General features: G+C 47.3%; 1 long non-coding RNA gene across 1 annotated transcript; it reads left to right on the plus strand.

Annotated features, from left to right (window-relative positions):
- The first annotated feature begins 707 nt into the window (after positions 1-707).
- LOC134929355 (uncharacterized) lies at positions 708-21,840 on the plus strand. The gene is made up of 3 exons (XR_010178502.1): positions 708-780; positions 21,011-21,095; positions 21,748-21,840. It is a non-coding gene; the product is annotated as an uncharacterized LOC134929355 (long non-coding RNA).
- Positions 21,841-22,879: the final 1,039 nt, after the last annotated feature.

Raw genomic sequence — 22,879 nt, forward strand, 5'->3', positions numbered from 1 at the left:
GAGAAGTCCAGGTCTCAGCGGCATCTGTAGCCGGCGTGGCGTGTGGAGGGTGCCGGACATTAGGGGGTGCCTTTGCGCACCAGGCACCCCCCGTGCGCACGCCTATGGCTGTGATGATTATAGAGGTATAAACAAACTCTGTCAAGAATGCCTATTGATGTGATTCTTTTATGAATAAAAAACTTTACTGCACTATGAAGCGCTCCTTCTAATAAAGATATCTCTAAACCCATGGGATCCCGGGATTCATTTACTAGAAGGAAGCTGCAGTCTGTAAACTCAGATCTTGGTGTTCTCTGAAAACAACTAGAGAGTAAAAGCTCTGACTGCTAATTGCTGGACTTCTGTGAGCGCACCTGTACATGATTCTTTCAATAGATATATATATATATATATATATATAAAAACCAATATGAACAAGCAGCACTTGAAGACGGAGTCATAAAGTCAATGTATTATAACACATAAGTGCATAACATTCCAACGTTTCGCTGCACAACTGCCCCTTTGTCAAAGTGTGCACCGAAACATTGGAATGTTATGTGTTTTAATACAGTGACTTTATAACTCAGTCTCCAAATGCTGCTGCTTGTTCATATTGGTTTCTATTGGATTTATGCCAGAGGGCACCGCAGCAGATAACATTCTACAGGAGAGTGGTGGGGTGTGTGAGGTCATGCTGTGATGTCATAATGGCAACTACCTATATCAGGACTGTGCTATTGCTGTCTCTTGCATATGCCTCCTGAGGCCTGGGGTGGCATAGCACACCGGCAGAAGGTTAGTGACTGGACAAAGAAAAGGGCAGCTGAGTTTGAAGCGTCGGCAGACTTTTAGCATGACTACTATAATATATGACTTATGACCTTGGGGATAGCATAGTATTGGATAAAAACAAAATATCACACCTACAGGGACAGTGCTGTTACTTAACAACCACAAGCGCCTGCAAATGGGTCATTGGAGATATTTGAAGAGCGCTGTCTAGATGGGCCTAGAATGTCCCTAATTAAATCCGGCTGCACCTATGACATCTACTTGGAGTTGTTTGGTGAGCCTATAATGTTGCAAGGAAAATCCTTTACTCTCTCTCTCTCTGCCTGCCTAAATCCCAGTGTGCCAGTTATGCAGTATGTTCCATTTCTATTAATTTGCAGAGGTGTAAGAGAATTATATTGTGCTTTAGTCAATACATTTGTTTTTATCCAATATTATATACAGATGTAGCCATGCTGATCATGGCTACACCTGAGGTAAACGTGCACCCTCGACGCAGCTATGTGCACTTGCGCCTAGCCATGTCGAGCTGCGGCATTTTCCGCTCCCATTCATGCGAAATGGGCGCACAAACATCTTAGACGTCCAGACATACGTGGTGCGGTCGCACCTAACAAGGTGCAATCGCGGTATTATGTAGCGACGACGAGATTGGCTACATTTGTACAGTTGTAACTCCCTGTGAGCATCAGAGATGAGTGCTATGGTGGTTATGACTGTCCCCCCCCCCCCCCCCCCCCCATCTCTTGCTCTCTTTTTTCACTCTTTCACCATCGACTGTAGGTGCGCTCTTCACCGGCCGGGTAAAAGGTCAAAATAACAGATTTTAGGTGTCAGAAGGGATGACTGGGTTATGCAAGGTTAGTGGGTGGGCGGGTGGTGTGGGCAAACTCTGCATAGTCTCTTAATGCCTAGAAGGACGGACAGTCCTTCAACCATGGGTCCTCAGAGGTTTCCTCCACAAGGGGGTTTTTCCTCTCCTGAGTGCTGAAGGATGAAGGATGAGTCATGAGGCTTCTGCCATCTTGTTCCTCTTATAGGGCAAGTTTGTACGATTTCTGGACCAATCTTAGTCCGAAATTCCCTATTTTATAATGCAGAGTAAATAATAATAATTATAAAATAAAATAATAATAATCAGAAGAAAAAGAAGAACAAGAAGGAAAAATAGATTATATTTTACTTAAAATAAAAATAGACATTTATTTTTTAAATATGTTTTGCTTGAAGCTGCCTTTATTTTTTTTAATGAATCCTCTCAAAAGGTGAAGAAATAACACATATTTGGGGAGACAAAAATATTAGGAGAGTTCAGAACCATACATTGTATAGTCTACACAAGAGAGTACCAGGCGACTGGCGAGGCTGCCATGTTGGGCGCATTACATAGGTTACACAGTGCGATTAGCAAAACATGGCAGTACGGCATACAAGGGTAAAATGAAAAGCAACTAACAGGACACATAGTTCTGCAGCTTACACAGTAAGGAAAATGGTCTCTAATTGCTTTTAGACCTTTTTCTCCTTTATAACAATTTTCAAGTGAGCTGAGGGTAAGATAACAAAAGAGGGTCAAGTTATAGTTTGAAATAATATACAAAAAAAAAATATCTGACAAATAATAAAAATAAAAAGTTATATTAATTCTCTAACACTCTGAAGATGGTAAGCTCATATTGTGCTCATATTGTGAATTGCATAAATATTTATATGAAGCCCACATGGATTACTAACAAATGCACGCTAGCCTACAGTAACTTCCGGATTGTGTTTCAATGAACTGCAAGTACTGGAAGCAGTGTGAGCTAGCCCAGCCTGAGTGTGAATCGGCCTGGCTGAGGGGGATATGGGATCGGCCCATCGGAATCTGTCATGGTGTCCTGGTGGACCAATCCGCCCCTATCTGCATGCATTGCTCAGCATGTGAGCAGCAGTGACTCCAGCGTCTTCTTCAGAGTCCTGGCAATGCTGTGACAGGAACTTTTGGCGCGGATCTGTGATGCTCCTGCGTTCCGGCGAGTATTTCTCCCCCTAACCCTTACGCTAATCTCTAACCCTATCACTTCCTCTAGTACCTCCGCCCCCTGCCCATAATAACCTCCCCCTACTGCCTAACCATAACCGTCAGCTTCCTCAGAATGTCAGGATTACACATGGTGACATTTCAAATGTCAATATTATGAACCTGTTGACCTGGGGGTCATTCCGAGTTTATCGCTCACTAGCAGTTTTTAGCAGCCGTGCAAACGCTATGCTGCCGCCCTCTGGGAGAGTATTTTAGCTTAGCAGAAGTACGAACGTTTTTATTGCAGAGCGGCTACAAAAAAAAATTGTGTCGTTTCAGAGTAGCTCAAAACCTACTCAGCGCTTGCGATCACTTCAGACTATTCAGTTCCGGATTTGACGTCACACACCCGCCCAGCGTTCGCCCAGCCACGTCTGCGTTTTGTAAATACCAAATTGCTTTCTAACAAATATTTAAAATGCCCGCTCTAATATACAGGTTGAGTATCCCTTATCCAAAATGCTTGGGACCAGAGGTATTTTGGATATGGGATTTTTCCGTATTTTGGAATAATTGCATACCATAATGAGATATCAAGGTGATGGGACCTAAGTCTAAGCACAGAATGCATTTATGTTACATTTACACCTTACACACACAGCCTGAAGGTCATTTTAGCCAATATTTTTAATAACTTTGTGCATTAAACAAAGTGTGTCTACATTCACACAATTCATTTATGTTTCATATACACCTTATACACACAGCCTTAAGGTCATTTAATACAATATTTTTAATAACTTTGTGTATTAAACAAAGTTTGTGTACATTGAGCCATCAGAAAACAAAGGTTTCACTATCTCACTCTCACTCAAAAAAGTCCGTATTTCGGAATATTCCGTATTTCGGAATATTTGGATATGGGATACTTAACCTGTATATTGTAAACGCCTGCACCTCTTATTATCATGTGCCATGAATGTGCGCTATACAAAGCAAAACACTGCATCCCATAAGAGAAAACAATACACCCACACATTATCTGAGTTCCAAAGCTCATTGACAGAGGCAGAACTCTGGGAGGCAACGGAGTCATCTGCCGCCGGGCTCCTGCTCTGAAGGGGGGCACCTCTTCTCCCATTCTGTGACACCACTGAATTAAGTTAATTGATAGCTGTCGCTGTCTTTTCAGTGACCGACTTCCTCACTGGTCCCTGCACACTACAAATCACACCCTGTTTTATTATACTGTAGATACCTATTTTACAAGTGTCACACCCAGGATTAGAAACCACAACCTATTACACTGGAAGCAGACACCTTACTGATGAAGCTGTTTGCTCCTGTATAGGAAATATGAGAATTTTAACTATATGAAGTCACTTCTCTGACAATTACGCGCAACTTCATATAGTTAGAATTATCATGCTTCCTCTACAGGAGCAAGTAAAGTAAAGTGTCTGCTGTTAGTGTAACAGGTCATGGGTTCTAATCCTGGGTATGACTGCTAAGAAATGTGTGATTTAAAATAAAAGACAATTTAATGTATAAATACAGTATATAATTTTTGCTCAGAACACTCCATACACACACACACACACACACACACACACACATATACACACGCACACATACATACATACATACATACATACATACATACATATATTTATCTTAATATAGGAAATAGGGGGGCACCAATATTTATCTTGCCTCCGGGCGACTGTGATGAACTTACGCCACTGCTCATTGATGTATATATTTGTTATTAAAAGGATATGGATTCAATATATCACAATGTACAGTATACATATAGTTACATGATTACAATTCATACAGTAAGCAGTTAATACATACAGTTACAGGCCAGCGATACAATTACCATATCTTTCTCATATAAATTCGTCCCTCCATATCACTCTCTCTCTCTCTGTAAAATCATGCAGGAACTGGTCTAGATGCACCTCCATCATCGTCTGGGACAAAACAGCAACTGGCAACTGTGTGTCTCTGTAATGTGTTATCTAGTTTTGGGGGAGGGAACTTTCTCATTCATGATGAGTCACTAGTCTGTTCGTATGCTAAACAGGTTCAGCCTTGAAGACATCAAAAGGGGCTGGCCTGAGCTTCCTGTCCACTACCTGTTTCTGTAAATGTCTATTGTCCTAATAAAAATGACTTTAGCTTTCATACATTTAATCATAACTATTTGTTGCAATGTCCTACAACTTAATAACAAGTATCAAATGAATCTACACATTAAACCAAATATTGCCACACCAGTGTTTATCACATACTGACATGCCATGTGGTGTAAGCAGTCTCTCCTATCTCACAACATTACACAGATTTTTCTGGTGATTTTTACTTGTGGTTTTACAGATATCAACTTCCTACATTGCACCATGTATATAATTCCAAACACTAGGGATTCAGATCATATTTGAAGTGTGGTTTTTCCTTTCGGAACATGCACGTCAAATCCCAGTAAAACAAACAAAAGAAACTAAAAGCACAGATATTTGCCACAATTTAATCAGAAATCATTAATTCTACTCCACTTAACAATCTAAACTTATAGGCCATACAAACTGGCCGACATCACTCAAAGATATGAACGATCTCATTCATTAATGAACAAGATAACGTTCATATCTTTGAGTGTGGAGGCACCAGCGATGAACGATGCGCGGCCCCGCACTCCTTCATCGCTGGTGCCCCGTCGGCTGTGCATGCAGGCCAATATGGACGATTTCGTCCATATTTGCCTGCACTGCTACGGAGCCGGATGACGGGGGGAGTGAAGAAACTTCACTCCCCCCGTCACTGCCCCCCCCCCCGTCGGGCAGCTCGGCGGCAGATCGCCCAATGTGTAGGGCCCTTTAGGGGGTAATTCAGAACTGATAAATGTAGCACATATCTGATCATTTACTCTGACATGTGGGGGGACGCCCAGCACAGGTACTAGTCCGCCCCGCATGTCAGGCCCTAGCCCCCCCGCACAGGTACAAAAGCATCGCACCGCGTTGGCAGGCCACTACCCGCCACATCCTGGGTCGCAATGGCTGCGTGTGATGTCACGCAGCCGCCGCGGCCCGCCCCCCTAAACGGACCGGACACACCTCTGTTGTCCAGAGGGGCCCCGCCAACAGCGTTCTAACGCCCGTTGGTATGCCCCCTCCCGCCTCGCAACCGCCTCTGTCTATCAGTCAGGCAGAAGCGATCGCAGCCCTGAGATACTTTTAGCATCTCACTGTGCTCCCGGGGTGCGCAAGCGCACTCCACAAAAAAATTCAGACTGCGATTGTTGCCGCTGCAGCGATGCAGTCTGAATTACCCCCTTAATTGTTATCCTAAGACTCCATGCTGTGATCCCTATATAGACAATTTCTGGAGCCTATTTTTTATAGTACTATTTAATTCATATAATACCACATTTTGATGTACTGTTCAACACAAAATGCGCAGGAAGGCATTTAAGGCACAAATCCTTAAAACTAAAACTGTCCCTGGAAATTAGGCAGAACTATGGCTACATAATTCTCTTTGGTCATTTCAGTTTTCAACCTCAAGTTTTAAAGCACAAGCACGCTATCCAAACTTCTGTAACCACAACTATGAGAGAAAACATCTGTACTTAGCATGTCCGCCAAGAACAGCTGAAAAGCATGCACACACCTGCTGATCAGACTTTCCCCTGGGTCTGTGCCAAACAGTGCCAGATTAAGGTCCTCATGGGCCTGGAGCTGTAATTTATGAAGGGCCTATTGTGCACCGCTGCAGGGGGTGTGACCAGTGTGGTGGGAATGTGACTACCGATATGTGGGTGTGGTGTGGCTAGCACCATGGAGGGCATAGCTACCCACCTACCTAACTATGGTTTATTTTTATGCTGCAAGCTAACGTACTGATATATACGGTATTTGGATTGTGGGAGGAAACCCACGCCAGTATGGGGAGAATATACAAACTCCACGCAATTAGGGACATGGTGGGAATCAAACCCATGACTTTAGTGCTGTAAGGCAGTAATGCTAACCATCACACCATCCGTAGACCTGTTAGTGTCCAAGCAGTCCAAGTGTTAGCAGTCCAATCCACATGGGAATTTTTCCCCCAGAACATTTACAAAATACTATCCTATGACTAAACTCATTAATGAGCATGTACTGCTATTGTTTTTTCTAATATGCATTATCAGTTTCTTTTAACATGCCACTACAATGTAAAAAAAATAAATATGCATTAACGAATATGGTAAAAACCAGGATACAAAAAAAAACACAGACAGAATAATTTGAAGTTTCCAATTAGCTTCATTAGTCACACCCGCTCCCTGCACACACTACACTACCCCTAACCCTGTACCCGCTCCCCGTACACACTATACTACCCCTAACCCTGCATCCGCTCCCCGTACACACTACACTACCCCTAACCCTGCACCCGCTCCCCGTCCACACTATACTACCCCTAACCCTGCACCCGCTCCCCGTACCCGCTACACTACCCCTAACCCTGCACCCGCTCCCCGCACACACTACACTACCCCTAACCCTGCACCCGCTCCCCGCACACACTACACTACCCCTAACCCTGCACCCGCTCCCCGTACACACTACACTACCCCTAACCCTGTACCCGCTCCCCGTACCAACTACACTACCACTAACCCTGCACCCGCTCCCCGCACACACTACACTACCCCTAACCCTGCACCCGCTCCCCGTACACACTATACTACCCCTAACCCTGCATCCACTCCCCGTACACACTATACTACCCCTAACCCTGCACCCGCACCCCGTACACACTACACTACCCCTAATCCTGCACCCGCTCCCCGTACACACTACACTACCCCTAATCCTGCACCAGCTCCTCGTACACGCTACACTACCCCTAACCCTGCACCCCCTCCCCATACACACTACACTACCCCTAATCCTGCACCCGCTCTCCGTACACACTACACTACCCCTAACCCTGCACCCGCTCCCCGCACACACTACACTACCCCTAACCCTGCACCCGCTCCCCGTACACACTACACTACCCCTAACCCTGTACCCGCTCCCCGTACCAACTACACTACCACTAACCCTGCACCCGCTCCCCGCACACACTACACTACCCCTAACCCTGCACCAGCTCCCCGTACACACTATACTACCCCTAACCCTGCATCCACTCCCCGTACACACTATACTACCCCTAACCCTGCACCCGCACCCCGTACACACTACACTACCCCTAATCCTGCACCCGCTCCCCGTACACACTACACTACCCCTAACCCTGCACTCGCTCCCCATACACACTACACTACCCCTAATCCTGCACCCGCTCTCCGTACACACTATACTACCCCTAACCCTGCACCCGCACCCCGTACACGCTACACTACCCCTAACCCTGCACCCGCTCCCCATACACACTACACTACCCCTAATCCTGCACCCGCTCTCCGTACACACTATACTACCCCTAACCCTGCACCCGCTCCCCGTACACACTACACTACCCCTAATCCTGCACCCGCTCCCCGTACACACTATACTACCCCTAACCCTGCACCCGCTCCCCGTACACACTACACTACCCCTAATCCTGCACCCGCTCCCCGTACACACTATACTACCCCTAACCCTGCACCCGCTCCCCGTACACACTACACTACCCCTAATCCTGCACCCGCTCCCCGTACACACTACATTACCTCTAACCCTGCACCCGCTCCCCGTACACACTACACTACCCCTAATCCTGCACCCGCTCCCCATACACACTACACTACCGCAAACCCTACCCCTGCACCCCGCGCACACTATACTACCGCTAACCCAGCACCCGCTCCCCGTACACACTACACTACCCATAACCCTGCACCCACTCCCCACACACACACTACACTACCTTTAACCCTGCACCTGCTCCCCGTACACACTACCGCTAACCCTACACCTGCACCCCACGCACATTATACTACCGCTAACCCAGCACCCACTCCCCGTACACACTACACTACCGCTAACCCAGCACCCGCTCCTCGTACACACTACATTAAACTACCGCTAACCCTGCACCCGCTCACCGCATACACTACCCCTAACCCTGCACCCGCTCCCCGTACACACTACATTACCCCTAAACCTGCACCCGCTCCCCGTACACACTACACTACCGCTAAACCTGCACCCGCTCCCCGTACACACTACACTACCCCTAATCCTGCACCCGCTCCTTGTACACACTACACTACCCCTAATCCTACACCCGCTCACCGTACACACTACACTACCCCTAACCCTACACCCGCACACACTATACTACCGCTAACCCTGCACCCGCTCCCCGCACACAATACACTACCCCTAATCCGCACCCCACACACACTACACTACCCCTAATCCTGCACCCGCTCCCCGCACACACTATACTACCGCTAACCCTACACCAGCTCCCCGTACATACTACACTAACGCTAACCCTACACCTGCTCCCCGCACACACTATACTACCGCTAACCCTGCACCCGCTCCCCGCACACACTATACTACCGCTAACCCTGCACCCGCTCCCCGCACACAATACACTACCCCTAATCCGCTCCCCACACACACTACACTACCCCTAATCCTGCACCCGCTCCCCGCACACACTATACTACCGCTAACCCTACACCCGCTCCCCGTACATACTACACTAACGCTAACCCTACACCTGCTCCCCGCACACACTATACTACCGCTAACCTTGCACCCGCTCCCCGTACACATTACACTACCCCTAACTCTGCACCCGCTCCCCGTACACACTACACTACCCCAATCCTGCACCAGCTCCCCGTACACACTACCCGTAACTCTGCACCCGCTTCCCGTACACACTACACTACCCCTAACCCTCCACCCACGCCCCGTACACACTACACCACTCCCTACCCTGCACCTGCTCCCCATACACACTACCCCTAACCCTGCTGGGGGCGTATTAATGAGCAATGGGGGCATGGTCACCTATGTAATCTGTGAAGGGTGGATCAGGGTGACAAGGCCGCTAGCAGGATGGTGGCTGTGTCACTAATATACTGAGCACAGTCAGTACCTCACTCTTGCTCCCACCGCCCCCCGCCACTTGCTGTTCAGTACACAGAGCCATAGCAAACAGTCCCCTCGTGTGATATGGCCGCTTATGCACAGCAGCACACAGCCGTATCACAGATTGCGTATCTTTTAATTGTGTCCTACAGGGCTTCCGTAGCCCTGCAGGACACACAGTAAGAGAGCCCACATGGCTGCCGCCGCGCACACTGGACCACCTGTGCCCTTTTGCAATGGAGTAGGCTGCGTCCCGTGGCGATAGCACAGCCCAGGGGGCACCTGGCACTCTGCCCCCCTGGTCAGCCCGCCACTGGACTGGTTCTAGGTGGGAGGGCACTGGGATGGGTGCAGTGGGCTGTTTGGGGAGGGAAGGCAGGGCGACACTGGGATGGGGATCAGTAGTGGTGGGGACACTGAGCTGGAGAAGGGGCAGACACTGGATGGGTACACTGACCTGCTGCACCTGCGCATTACGTTCACAACAGCCTCTTGAGCAGCTCTTCCTGCATCATCTGCCATCCGCGATTACCTCTGGGATCTGTTTCCTGGCAGTGGGTACGGCTCACCCCACTGCCCACTCCATCTTTTTGTGACTGTGCCAGGACCCATCTTCATAAATGGGTTGACAGCATGGACATTTTGCTGTGAGAGGGTCCAACAACTTGCCCTCTTGTATACAAACAGGGGCTTCTTTACAGTGTGATGCGATGGGTGGGGGGACACCCCTCTTGTATATACATAGGGGCAATTTGTAGGGGAACACTGGACTTATAGGGCTTTTCCCCTTTAATCTGCTAGTGCTCTCATGGAAATGCCACGCACCTCCTCCCCCGCCCCATCACTTCCAGACCAAGTGTACCTCGGGACATTCCTCCTCCCGTCCCAGCTACAGAAATAAAAGCAACATCCTTACCCTTGGACGCCGGGTACCGGAATAGGTCCCGACATCATGGGCTGCAGCCGCAGACAGCATGTGCCGCTAGGCCACGCCCCCTTGTCATAGTCCGCTTACCTCTGCCCTCCCGGTGACTGACAGATGACATCACCGGGAGGCGGAGCTTAGATGCACATCACTAATACAGTGCGGGAGGGATACAGTGTGGGACGGATACAGTGTGGGACTGATACAGTGCGGGTGGGATACAGTGTGGGACGGATACAGTGCGGGAGGGATACAATGTGGGATGGATACAGTGTGGGATGGATACAGTGTGGGACGGATACAATGCGGGTGGGATACAGTGTGGGACGGATACAGTGCGGGAGGGATATAGTACGGGTGGGATACAATGTGGGATGGATACAGTGTGGGATGGATACAGTGTGGGACGGATACAATGCGGGTGGGATACAGTGTGGGACGGATACAGTGCGGGAGGGATACAGTGTGGGACGGATACAGTGCGGGAGGGATACAGTGTGGGACGGATACAGTGCGGGAGGGATACTGTACGGGTGGGATACAATGTGGGATGGATACAGTGTGGGACGGATACAGTGCGGGAGGGATACAGTGTGGGAGGGATACAGTGCAGGTGGGATACAATGTGGGATGGATACAATGTGGGATGGATACAGTGCAGGTGGGATACAGTGCGGGTGGGATACAGTGCGGGTAGGACACAGTGTGGGTGGGATACAGTGTGGGTGGGATACAGTGTGGGTGGGATACAGTGTGGGATGGATACAGTGCGGATCAGATACAGATGGTGTGTGGGACTAAGGGAAGCAAGCTCTCCCCCGACGCACACATATTCACACCTGATTTAAATTGTAGAGCGTCATGCTGTGCGTTAGTGGGCAGAGAGGGGAGGACGTTGGTCTCAGGCAGCGATTGGATAAGATCGCTGCCAGCGGTGAGAGACTGACTGCACAGCACGTCCTGCAGGGCCCACTCATTTATAAAAACAGGGTCAAAAACTGCCTATCTCTGAATCTCTGATATCACATGCTTGTCTTCTTTTTTAATCTCTCAGAGTATCTTTCTTTACTTTTCTAACATAACTAATCATCTACCTGTCTATCTCAGGTGCATTAATGTTCCTCAGCTGCACTCATTCCTTACATTCCACCTCTCACTTTCCCTCCCATGTTACTTCTCTCTCTCTCTTACCTTTTCCTGCCTCTGCTCAGTATAGTAGTGTGTGACATGGATGGCTGGCAGCAGTGTCGAGTCCTGGCCCCGTCCCCTGCACGATGTCATGCAGTGGGCGGGGCTTGCAGTATCAGGAAGTGCTGCACAGCCCACTGAGCCCAGCCACCGAGCACCAGCACAGGCTGCAGTATCAGGGATACTGGCTGCACGGGGTGCTGTTACCATACGCTGCCTGATCGGGGTTGAGCTCCGATCACGGCAGCCGGACCAGTGGAGGGGTAAGTGCAGGCCTCTGTGGGGACAACGCTATGCAGCCAGTGCTTTTTTTTTACTGTTAACACTGGCTGCATTGCAAGAGATCCTGTGGGCCTATTTTCAATGGGGGGCCTGGAGCTGCAGCTCCATCCGCCCCATTGTTAATCCGGCCCTGGTGCCAAAGATTATCATGTAAACATGGCATGTATATTAGTAGCTTTTATTTACAGTGGTAGGATATACGTACTGCCAAACTGGCATTCAGCAACAGTCTGTTCTGTAGAATAGATATAGTATGTCACAGGTACGGAGCAAAATCATACTTAATATGTTGACAAAAGTTATGGAGGTCCACCAATGTCCTATAATGGCCTGTCTCAGGGGGGTGGATCTATAGTGGCTTGTCTCATGGGATGGGTCTATAGTGACCAGTCTCATGGGATAGGTCTGTAGAGGCCTGTCTCATGGGATGGGTCTGTAGTGGCTTGTCTCATGGGATAGGTCTATAGTGGCCTGTCTCATGGGATGGGTCTGTAGTGGCTTGTCTCATGGGATAGGTCTATAGTGGTCTGTCTCATGGCATGGGTTTGTTGTAGCCTGTCTCATAGGATGGGTCTGTTGTGACCTGTCTCATGGGATGGGTCTATAGTGACCTGTCTCATGGGATGGGTCTGTAGTGGCCTGTCTCATGGGATGGGTCTACAGTGGCCTGTCTCATGGGATGGGTTAGTTGTGGCCTGTCTGATAGAATCAGTCTGTTGTGACCTGTCTCATGGGATGGGTCTGCTGTGACCTGTCTCATGAGATGGGCCTGTAGTGGCCTGTCTCATGGGATGGCACTATATTGGCCTGTCTCATGGGATTGGTCTGTAGTGGTCTGTCTCATGGGATGGGTCTGTAGTGACATGTCTCATGGGATGAGTCTGTAGGGAAATGTCTCATGGGATGGGTGTATAGTGGCCTGTCTCATGGGATAGGTCTGTAGTGAAATGTCTCATGGGATGGGTGTATAGTGGCCTGTCTCATGGGATAGGTCTGTAGTGGCCTGTCTCATGGGATGGGTGTATAGTGGCCGTCTCATGGAATGGGTCTGTTGTGACCTGTCTCATGGGATGGGTCTGTAGTGGCCTGTCTCATGGGATGCGTCCAGGGGCGGATCCAGAAGAAAATGAAAGGGGGGTGCACCATGATAGGGGAACGCGTGCTCCCAGATAAGAGGAGTGGTATAACAGGGGGTGAGGCCTCACAGAATACGCCATCCGGTAATGATTGGCTATATGGAGCGCATCCTGGTTTATTGCCAATGTTTCACCCTGATGAAAAGGCTGATTGGGCCTTGAAATGTTGGTCACCTGTTCCATTAGTTATGGGAGCCTGGAAGGCACCCCAGCACAACATAATTATTATAGTTTTTAGTTGGTGGTGGCAGGTACAGCATACCTTGTTTTGGGCACTGCAGTGAGACTCAGACTGCAGGACACAAACTGCCCATCTTTGATTAGCAGAAGCAGCCAGCTGGATCTCCAACAAGCAGCATAAGACATCTGCAGGACAGTCCTGTCACAATCACACGGGCCGCCTTCTCAAAGCTGAGGCTGAGTGTGACTGCACCTAGCATGGTGGTAAAGGAAGTGGAGGAGGAAGCGCTGGGAAAATGTGCGGTGCAGTGAGGGCTGATGAAGCCTTCTGAGCCGTCATAAGTAACAGTCTTACTCGATGCTGGCATTTGAACCCCGCGCCTGGGCTGGACTCTGGCCGGATGGCAGTGGGGGAGGTAGGTTGCGGTGTGAGCAGGGGGAGGCTGGAGCTGCAGCTCCAGCATTCCCATTGGTTACCACATGGCCCGAGTGCCCCCTTCCCCCCCTGGATCCGCCTATGGATGCGTCTATAGTAGCCTGTCTCATGGGATGGGTCTGTAGTGGCCTGTCTCATGGGATGGGTCCGTTGTGGCCTGTCTCATGGGATGGGTGTGTAGTGGCCTGTCTCATGGGATGGGTCTGTAGTGGCCTGTCTCATGGGATGGGTCTACAGTGGCCTGTCTCATGGGATGGGTCTGTAGTGTCCTGTCTCGTGGAATGGATCTGTTGTTACCTGTCTCATGGGATGGGTGTATAGTGGCCTGTCTCATGGGATGGGTCTGTAGTGGCTTGTTTCATGGGATGGGTCTGTTGTGACCCGTCTCATGGGTTGGGTCTATAGAGGCCTGTCTCATGGGATGGGTCTGTAGTGGCCTGTCTCATGGAATGGGTCTGTTGTGACTTGTCTCATGGGATGGGTGTATAGTGGCCTGTCTCATGGGATGGGTCTGTAGTGGACTGTCTCATGGGATGGGTCTACAGTGTCCTGTCTCATGGGATGGGTCTACAGTGGCCTGTCTCATGGGATGGGTTAGTTGTGGCCTGTCTCATAGAATCGGTCTGTTGTGACCTGTCTCATGGGATGGGTGTATAGTGGCCTGTCTCATGGGATGGGTCTGTAGTGGCCTGTCTCATGGGATGGGTCTGTAGTGGCCTGTCTCATGGGATGGATCTGTAGTGGCCTGTCTCATGGGATGGGTCTGTAGTGGCCTGTCTCATGGGATGGGTCTGTTGTGACCTGTCTCATCGGATGGCACTATAGTGGCCTGTCTCATGGGATGGGTCTGTTGCGACTTGTCTCATGGGATGGGTCTGTAGCGGCCTGTCTCATGGGATGGGTCTGTAGTGAAATGTCTCATGGGATGGGTGTATAGTGGCCTGTCTCATGGGATGGGTCTGTAGTGGCCTGTCTCATGGGATGGGTCTGTTGTGACCTGTCTCATGGGATGGGTGTATAGTGGCCTGTCTCATGGGAAGGGTCTGTAGTGGACTGTCTCATGGGATGGGTTTGTAGTGGCCCATCTCATGGGATGGGTCTGTAGTGGCTTGTCTCATGGGATGGGTCTGTTGTGAACTGTCTCATGGGATGGGTCTGTTGTGAACTGTCTCATGGGATGGGTGTATAGTGGCCTGTCTCATGGGATGGGTCTGAGGCAACAATTTAAATGATGGCACACAAAAATTTGTATATGGCTTGTGTGTAATTCACAAGTTAAAGGAAATAATTTTTAGTATCATTAAATCAAGTAACATCTTAAGGGCCCCATACACTAAAACGATAATGCCCGATTTCATCCAATTTCGCCATTCGGGCCGATATATTGGGTGAAATCGGGCATTTTGGAGGTGTTTCCGATCTGATGTGCGTTCCAGTGAGGGTCGGAACGGCTCCCCTAGATCGTTAGTGTTGCACTCGTGATATGTCTGTTCCTGCAGGCAGGGGTGTAGCAAGGGTGACTTCGGTGGAGCGCAAGCTCCGGGCACCAAAAAAGTTAGAGGGCGCAGATGGGGGGCACACTGACTCGGACTCAGAGACTAGGTGGGGAACAGGTCAGGCCAGTGGTGACAGCAGCAGACACTGACATCCAGCACATGCCGAAGCTCTGCCCACCCACTTTCTATGTCTCACTGTCTGCTTGTAGCTGTGCAGCCGGGTTACTTTTGTCCTGCAGCACCCGTTTCTGCCCTGGCTGCTGTAGCACCTCTCTCTGTCCTGGCTGCTGCAGCACCTCAGTCTGCCCCGGATGCTACAGCACCACTTTCTGCCTTGGCTGCTGCAGACCTCTCTTTGCCCCAGCTGTTGCACCACCCCTCTCTCCCCCGGATGCTACAGCACCTCTCTCTACATTGATGCTGCAGCACCTCTCTATGCCCCAGCTGTTGCTGCTGCAGCACCTCTCTGCGTTAGAAGCTGCAACATAGCATGTATACAGTAAATGGCTCTTCTGTGGTGTAACGTGTATAATCGACTCTACTGTAGTGTAACATGTATAAGCGGCTCTACTGTGGTGTAACATACATAATCGACTCTACTGTGTGGCGTAACGTGTATAAGGGGCTCTACTGTGGTGTAACGTATATAATTGGCTCTACTGTATGGCATAACGTGTATAAGGGGCTCTACTGTGGTGTAACATATATAAGCGGCTCTACTGTGGCATAACGTGTATAAACAGCTCTTCTGTGGTGTAACATGTATAAGCGTCTCTAAAGTGTGGTGTAACGTGAATAACGATCTCTACTGTGTGGTGTAAAGTGATTAACAGAAACTACTGTGCAGTGTAATGTGAATTGGTACTATTCTGTGGTCACACACCTACCCCATGAAGCCACGACCCTATATATTTGTTGCGTGCCTGGGGCACGCGCTGTCCCTGTTTTAGACTTGGGGTGCCCAGAGGAAACTTTCGCACCTGAGCTCTACAAGGTCTAGAACCTGCCCTGTCACCAATTTAGAATTTTTTAATATTTGTTATTTTCAAATATAACATGCCACCACATGTTGGCCAGGCCCCCAATTCTATACAGGGCAGGGGGCGCCGAAACATACCCTTGCTCCGGGCACCATGGCACCTCGCTACACTTCTGCCTGCAGGCATGGCTGGGATTGCATACGATATATCGCATGCAAAATGTACCAAATCGTATGGAATGGTATAGAACCACTCCCGGGAGAGTTCAAGGGAAATCACCTCTGACTACCTCTACTTTACTTTATACATTATTCCCAAACAACCTTGCCACCTTTATAATGGCACACCCCTGTCCATGTCTGTTTTTCTTTTTAAAAGATAGATTATACAAAAAAATACGTAATTTGTCATGTAAAAGTGGTCATGGCTTCCTATTTCAACAATAATAATGTCACTTAATTGAATAATGTAACCCAAAAAATGAGAAATGAAAGAAAAAAAAATAAAACTAGTACAGGTTGAGTATCCCTTATCCAAAATGCTTGGGACCAAAAGTATTTTGGATGTCAGATTTTTCCGTATTTTGGAATAATTGCATACCATAATGAGATATCATGGCGATGGGACCTAAGTCTAAGCACAGAATGCATTTATGATTCATATACACCTTATACTATGTGTGAGTGTGTGTAAATAAACGTTTATTTTCACTTTTGTATGTGTCTTGTCTTTTTTGGGGTATTTCTTTTGCTGTGGAACTACAGGTACCAGCGAGCCTGTTAATTCCCCGCATATTGGTACTTGTGGTTCTCCAAGTACCAGCATGCTGGGGAGGCTTGCTGGGACTTGTAGTTCCCCAACAAAAGACAATATTCCTTTTTTTTTTACACACAAAGAGCTATGAACTCGCCACCCACAGCTTAGGGGTGGCAGCCATAGCCCCGGGCTTCATCCCTGGCCCTTGGGTGTCCGGGGGGGGGCACCCCTTTATTGTAGGGGTCTCCACTCCCCTGGGGGAACCCTGGCCAGGGGTGACTAGGTGGGGGGTTTGTTATGCTTTGGCCGCAGGGCATACAAAAGTGTCCCCGGGCTGTGGCATCACCTCCCTGGCTATTGGAGCCCAGTGCTGGTTTAAAAAATACGGGGGACCCCTACTACTTTTGTCCCCGTATTTTTGGAACCAGGATCGGTCCAAGTGCCCGGTGCTGGTTGTTTAAATACGGGGAACCCCCAATCAATTTTTCCCCCGTATTTTTTGGAACCAGGAGCGGCTTAAAGTGCCCTGAGCTGGTTATGCTTTTGGGAGGACCCTGCACATCGTTTTTTTTTTTAACTTTTAACTATTTCAACACTTTTAAAGGCAGAAGCATACACAGATATCACTGATCTGTGCATACTTAATCAAAAATTGCCAGTGTAAACCTGGTCAAGGTTTTCTGTCTAAGTGTCAAAATAGTATCCTATTACATTTGAGATTTCCAGTGCTTTCAATGGGAAAACATCTGGATGCGATTTTGATATATGCAATTTTTGGTATAACTAAAAAGATGCGATTTTGTGCAAAACTGCATCCTATTACATTTGCGATTTTTGGAAAACATGCAAATTTGTGGTAAAAATCGCACGTTTCCCCAAATCACGCCCTATTACATTTAGCCTTTAGAGCTTTTCTGAGGGTATACTCAGAAATTCAATAATTTTTAGTATCAATACTGATAATACCACGTGCAGTTCACAGATTCACATAGTTCAATATTCTCTAGTTTCAATACTATTACTAATACTACTAGTACTGGAACTAGTGAGTATTGAGCTATGTGAATCTGTGAACTGTATGTGGTGCTATCAGTATTGATACTAGAAATTATTGAATTTCTTACGTTTATTAATTGATACCAACAATACTGTTTATCGGTATAATCTACATGCAAATATTTTGCTGAGCCTACTATCTTGCAAACCAACTAAGCAAATATTGCTCAAACGTACCTTTGATATTCATGTTACATGTTGATGTCTGTCTTTTGTCTGTAATAGGTTTAATTAGCCAATTTTAAATAATAGAATAAAAGTTAATTTTTAATACCATTACATTCAAAAAGAGTGCCCCCCAAAAATACGATAGTCCCTTTTCTCCTACTTTCCACTGTACTACTTTGACTCTCCACCTGAGACATTTTCTATTAGGCATTGTCCTAAACAAGTTACACAATAACTACTATCGTGGATTCTTACATTACCTGAACTTGTATCTTCTTATGTGATTGTTTCTACCTGTTCTCTTCTCATACCTTCCACACTCCCCTACCCTCAGCTACATTATTTAATTGGGTAGTCAGTGTCTAGCTTGTGAAATTACCCAGGCACCCTAGTAATATCACGGTTATATTAGGCAGGCACCCATAAGTTGGGTACACCCACACACATTACTGTGCATGTATCCTAACCCATCACACCACCAGCTCTTTGTGTCCATACCACACCTTCACTGCAGATGCCACCTCGCAGCGACTTTCTAATCCTTAGCACTCCTTCAGATCAGAATTGTGTGTTGTATGTAAGGAGTAACAGCAAGAGGGCCATCCACCTTTATAGTACTAAGAGGCAAAAACTCTCAGTTTACTTTCAATGTGACACAGGTTTCAAGTCTACTGTATGCGCTGCAATCGTACTACCTGTGCATCAAGGTACTTTTGTGATTCCGTTCACAATCCAGAATGAAAATATAGTGCTATGGATTGTTTGCAGGAGGGGGGGCTCAAACTGGTATCTTGCCTAGGGCCCCATGAGGTCTAAATCCAGCTCTGGTGCCATGGCTACACGGTATGTTATACCTCTTGTGCTGCCGATGTTGGGGCAAAATTCTACAGGGCCACTTTTAGTTCCCAATCTGCCCCTGGTCTCAGACTCAAGTGCAGCAAAAGGCGCAAGGAGGGCTGCAATTGCATACAATCAGGCCGTTTGAGGAGCAATCCCACCACCCTCAACAGACCCCACCCCCTCATCAGACCGCACCCCCATTAGGGCTGATTCCATACATCCCAGGCTGGTTTTCCATCCCAATATGCCCCTGATAGTGATGATGACATGCTTGCATATATAAAAGAATACCATGGCAGGCAGTATTCACCGACAGTAAAAAAGTAAAACGTTTCCAGGTAATACAATCAGAATATACATAGATAATACAGATAAATTAAAACAAACAAGAAAGAAAAAGAAAAAGTCTCATCTCTTGCTTTTCAAGAGAATTTTGAGAACACTTAGCAATAAAAAAAAGAAAATTTAAGTGCTACAACTAGATTCTTATCCCAGGGAAAAAACAGCAATAAAACCGTGTTCAGAGAAGTACATACACAACTGAAAGGCATTTGTCCTGGAGCAATTGTAATCCAGTTTGACGTTGGCTGAGGTACAATTCTCAGGGGGTTGTAGAACTGTTTGCATATGTAAACGTGAAGTTGAAAAAATATCAGTATTTATATGACCTCATTCATGCAAAGATAAACATTGCAAACCCATATAATGTACTAACATACTAAACAGTCATTTATCTCTCTGATTAGCATGATTATCATTAACCTATTATGCATGATTATGTTATCTCCAGCATTGCCTTTCACTCTTTGCTACCAAAGGATTTCTGTGGAAACCAGATAACTGGAAGAATGTCTGTTGTTATCACTGAACTGACTGATAACCAGTGTTTAGCTCATGGGTTTGTTTTTACTTCTTTATGCCCCCTCATGTCTTGTTTTTGTGATAAAGAGGGTCTGATACCATTTCTTGGGGAATTCCACAATTAGCAGGACACTTGGTGGATGCATGGTGTCCACCTAATCTTATTTCACAAAATCTGCCCAGGCCTTGGATGCTGAAGATGTGTATCTGAGAGAAATCTGTCTAGGCAGTGGTTTTACCTGCTAGTATGGTTGCTAGGGCTGGAAGGAAATCATGGATGTCTGTTCTGGTGATCTATTTATTGATTGATGACACTTAACCTCAACCATTTAATACAACCAAGTTCCTTAAGTGGCAGTGGCACAGAATGCCTTATCACAACAGTTGTAGTCTTCTAGCTTCTACATATAGGCTGCTAATCCTGAGGATCAGGAGATGTAATGTCCAAGAGGTACCCTCTGGGGAATTCATGGGCTGGGATGGAGGGCTAGGCAGTACAGAGCTGTAAGTGACGTATGTGGGAGGTCAGAGAGAAAACACCTCAGACATGAAAGTGGATCATGTAGTAATATTTCATTTATGTAGTGTATAAAAAGCATGAGACCTCAAAATAGGCAATCCAAGTCACCAATGTGCTGATGAATTTATTGGTGTAACCATGGAACAAACTGGTAATATATTCCAAGCAGTGGTTCTGCCAGACTTTGATGATAACTGAAGACCGCACAGATTGGTCTTCTTACAGCGATCATATATAAGTTACTTTGCTACATTTTACTATATTTCCAATGAACCTTGCTGTATGCTATTCCCATTACGGACAGATGCTGTGTTTCGTGCCAGGGATGCCTTGAGCCTGCAACCCAACATCAGTGATTGGATGAATTTGGGCAAATTGCATTAAGCCAGGTGAGTACCAGATAGCAGCTGTATAACGAGTTTATAATAGTTATCCTTTATCTAGACACATATGAATCTTTTATCATCTCTTTAATTTGAATAGTTTTTTCAGCATCTAATGTCTGCCCCATGTTCCCCCCACATTTTGTGGGTGTATTTCAGTGGTTGACCACATTCACTAGAAGTCGATAAAATGAAAGTAAAGTCAAGCCTCTCAAATTTAACTTGAATGGGGAATGCTGCACCCCACTTTGCATGCTCATACGTGCATTATAGAGATCTGCAGATATAGGTAGAATCTATTTGGAAGCCAGAATCTTTCCCGGATCTCAGAGTAATCTCGGTAGAAACATAACGCTAATATATCTAGCAGAAACTTGATGCTTTGTCTAACATGTTCATGAAACTGCTTATAATTGTGCTACAGGAGTTGTCTCTTTGGGTGTAATCCAAAATAACCTGAGAGAGGAGCCCAAGCAGGTCTGCCTCTATGTCAACCCATACTCTGGTATGAGAGCAAATGTGACATAAGACCAACTGTATTAGATGTGCACCTAGACAGTACTTGTACATGCTGGAGAGGACCAGCCCACCTTCTTGTGGGTGACTGTACCCTGTGATTACTACCAAGCCATATAAACCTATATATGCATTGTTGTAGTTCTTTAGATGGGACGCAGAATATAGGAAATGACGTGTGCACCAGCGGATGATCCAAACTATGAGCAGCCCAGTGGTATTGGTTTATTGAGAGATATCAGGTACAGTAGTACTCACTATTACTGTACATGTACACTGGTGATGGAGTGGAGTTTCAGCGTAGCAGGGTGTCAAACAGCTCACTAGCCGATGAGTGTATATAGGAACTGGGTAGTGGTGCAGGAACACTGGATTTGCAGTAAAGATATCATGGCCATCTTGGGATAGGGCACAAAGCCTCGCTGGGGAACAGGAAGACTGCAGTAATGTACTGGGGAACAGGAAGCCTCCCTGGGGAACAGGAAGACTGCAGTAATGTACTGGGGAACAGGAAGCCTCCCTAGGGAACAGGAAGACTGCAGTAATGTACTGGGGAACAGGAAGACTGCAGTAATGTACTGGGGAACAGGAAGACTGCAGTAATGTACTGGGGAACAGGAAGACTGCAGTAATGTATTGGGGAACAGGAAGCCTCCCTGGGGAACAGGAAGACTGCAGTAATGTACTGGGGAACAGGAAGCCTCCCTGGGGAACAGGAAGACTGCAGTAATGTACTGGGGAACAGGAAGACTGCAGTAATGTATTGGGGAACAGGAAGCCTCCCTGGGGAACAGGAAGACTGCAGTAATGTATTGGGGAACAGGAAGCCTCCCTGGGGAACAGGAAGACTGCAGTAATGTACTGGGGAACAGGAAGCCTCCCTGGGGAACAGGAAGACTGCAGTAATGTACTGGGGAACAGGAAGACTGCAGTAATGTATTGGGGAACAGGAAGCCTCCCTGGGGAACAGGAAGACTGCAGTAATGTATTGGGGAACAGGAAGCCTCCCTGGGGAACAGGAAGACTGCAGTAATGTACTGGGGAACAGGAAGCCTCCCTGGGGAACAGGAAGACTGCAGTAATGTACTGGGGAACAGGAAGCCTCCCTGGGAAACAGGAAGACTGCAGTAATGTGTCTTTTAACACAACTAGGGATTGTCTAGAATAAGCAAAAAAAGCATTTTAATTCAGTCTATCCAAGACATTTCATTTGCCCCAATCTATCAGATCCGTCTTTATGCTGTAGAGCAGTTACTCTAAAATCCAGTCCTCGG

Source organism: Pseudophryne corroboree, chromosome 5, assembly GCF_028390025.1.
Source record: "Pseudophryne corroboree isolate aPseCor3 chromosome 5, aPseCor3.hap2, whole genome shotgun sequence".
Lineage (NCBI taxonomy): Eukaryota > Metazoa > Chordata > Amphibia > Anura > Myobatrachidae > Pseudophryne > Pseudophryne corroboree.